The sequence below is a fragment of the Oncorhynchus nerka genome, linkage group LG10, assembly GCF_034236695.1.
Source record: "Oncorhynchus nerka isolate Pitt River linkage group LG10, Oner_Uvic_2.0, whole genome shotgun sequence".
Classification (NCBI taxonomy): Eukaryota; Metazoa; Chordata; class Actinopteri; order Salmoniformes; family Salmonidae; genus Oncorhynchus; species Oncorhynchus nerka.
Genome location: NC_088405.1, coordinates 18951511 through 18954631, shown reverse-complemented (window position 1 = coordinate 18954631; position 3121 = coordinate 18951511).

Sequence of the window (3121 nt, the reverse complement as noted above, 5' to 3'; positions counted from 1 at the left end):
CTGTGTTCAATTTCAAGTAAAGAGACTTCGGGGCTCCGCCTCCGAATGGGAGGTGTGGAGTAGGGTGAAGTTGACCCTAGAGGCTGATCTTGGGCCAGTTTTGCATTTTCCCCACTGATTGTTGATGTTAGGATTCCGGGAAGGAAGCTGATCCAAGATCTGTAGGCCTTCATAGGGGAAATGTCACCCCAGAGCAATGGGAGGTGTAGCCTACCGTACCATCCTATTGAATGAACACACCCACTCTATTAAGAACAGGACATAGGAAACCTGTGGTACCCTGACATGAACCTGGGCCCGCGGCAGCACTCACCAGAGCTGTTGTGTCCATGTATTTTGGAGGCCTACATGAGAAACATGTTTCCACCAGGGAAAATGTAAAGGCATACCCTAACATCAACAATCAGAAATCCAGAATAAGCTACATGTATCGGTGAAACAAAAACATTTTACTGTGTCCACTTTTCCCAGTGTAAAGCTCTCGCAAACGAACTCAAATCAAGATGATACTACTGTCATGCCAAACTTCCTCCAAGTAGCCTACACTCCGAACTGTGTATGTGGCTCTCTGTCCCCACTCAGTGGACAAAGCTATCCCCACACCACACAGGCTGTGTGGGATTGTTACGATCATAGACTTCATAAATTAGTTATAGGAGCATCAAATCGTATTTATAAGGGTAGCTTAACGTTGGTATAGAATAATAAGCCTATGGAATTTCATGGGGTATATCATTTATTTGTTGAAATTACTATTAATCTTACAGACTGTGGTTTTACGTTATCCTCTCATTAACAAATATCTAGGCATATTGATATAAAAATGATATTGTAATGACCTGACTAGATCATAAAGGAACAATTGTCCAGACAGAGGGTTGAGTTTACGAATTGACGGTTTATTAAACCAACTTTACACAGGATACTGTTTGGCCGTAGCCCACGCCAAATAAATGAAAGATAACCCACAAGCCAATCGTGACCTTCTCTTGTGAAGCCCAGATGTAAGAGAGAGAACAAAGGCTAAACCTGGTCTTAACTTCCAATGCTCCAACCCCCTGCCCAACCCCCCTCCGCCAACCGCCACGATGCCCGGAATCAGAACATTCCAGGCATTCCCGTGATTGGCAGATAGCAGGTTGATTGGCATGTCGGACCCAGCGAACACTGGGTACTGGTAAGTACAACACAACCACCTACTAGCCTAACACATAACACACAGCTGTCTGTGCGGGACGCTACAATATCAAAGGGTCTGCATTTTTTTGGACACAGAATTCATTCATGCAGGTCATTGTAATGAAACAATATCGCTGTCTCCATGTCCAAGTCTACAACAAAGCCAATCAAAAGGTGGTCCGACCATTTCCCAAGGAAGCGTCACATCTATCTGTGGTAGCGGTGTTCGCTGTACAGACAAGGCAGAAGATGTAGCCCAACGTATTTGTTTGTTGTATAACGCATGTGAGTAGCACGGTTGTGTTTCTCTGTTTTAACCAATAGGCCTCAGTAACCAGCTGTAGGACTATTCGTGCCTTCGCCGGACTCGCACATAGAGGCATTGATACAGTATAAACAGTGTCAAACGAGTAGGCTAAACTTCTGAAATCGGTTCATTTCGAATACAACTTCATGCACTGTACACGCGAACACATAGATATGGGCTTTTTATTCCCTGTTTCTCAAAATTCATAGGGCACTCGCACATCTGAGCCATCCCTTTTTGTAGGTGCATGGCAACAGTTGAACAAGATGAGAAAAAAAATAAGAAACCCACACACTGCTCTTGCTACTATCACTACTCTTTAATACGCTTTATGCGTCTGCCTCAAGGCCTTCTTCAGAGCTCTTTTTCGCATCTTATTCCAAATGTCTGAAATACGATCAGTCACTAGCTGGGTCTAGGCGTTGCCACCATTTGTAGTCTGTTTCCTCCAAACGTGGTCCTCACTCACTATTCCCCATCCCACCTCTGGCACAAATTTAGTTGGATGTTTCACTAGACTATTTAAAGGCACAGTCTGTTAGATGTCTACTAATTTCAAGTAATTCATGAAATATACTGTTGAAGTTGGAAGTTAACATTAGCCAAATAAATTTAAACTCAGTTTTTCACAATTCCTGACATTTAATCTCAGTAAAAATTCCCTGTCTTAGGTCAGTTAGGATCACCACTTTATTTTAAGAATATGAAATGTCAGAATAATAGTAGAGATAATGATTTATTTCAGCTTTTATTTCTTGCATCACATTCCCAGTGGGTCAGAAGTTTACATACACTCAATTGGTATTTGGTAGCATTGCCTTTAAATTGTTTAACCTGGGTCAAACGTTTGGGGTAGCCTTCCACAAGCTTCCCACAATAAGTTGGGTGAATTTTGTCCCAATCCTCCTGACAGAGCTGGTGTAACTGAGTCAGGTTTGTAGGCCTCCTTGCTCGCACACGCTTTTCAGTTCTGGATACAAATGTTCTATAGGATTGAGGTCAGGGCTTTGTGATGGCCACTCCAATGCCTTGACTATGTTTTCCTTAAGCCATTTTGCCACAACTTTGGAAGTATGCTTGGGGTTATTGTCCATTTGGAAGACCCATTTGCAACCAAGCTTTAACTTCCTGACTGATGTCTTGAGATGTTGCTTCAATATATCCACAATTTTCCTCTCTCATGATTCCATCTATTTAGTGAAGTGCACCAGTCCCTCCTGCAGCAAAACAACCCACAACATGATGCTGCCACCCCTGTGCTTCACGGTTGGGATGGTGTTCTTCAGCTTGCAAGTGCAACAGTTTAACTTTAGTCCATCCCCTCGCCCCGACCCGGGCTCCTCTGCACACACAGACAACTGCCCCCCATGAAGCATCCTTACCCATCTCTCCACAAAAGCCACGGCCCTTGCAGAGCAAGGGGAACAACTACTTCAGGTCTCAGAGTGAGTGACCTCACCGATTGAAACACTATTAGCGCGCACCACCGCTAACTAGCTAGTGTAACAGTACTCTTCTTGCGTTGTGTACAATCAGTCATCGACACGGAACTCCAACATGTAGCACCAGTCATATAGATTTATTCTGATAGGAACGACACAAAATTGCACGTCATGCAATGCTCGTCTCACCATC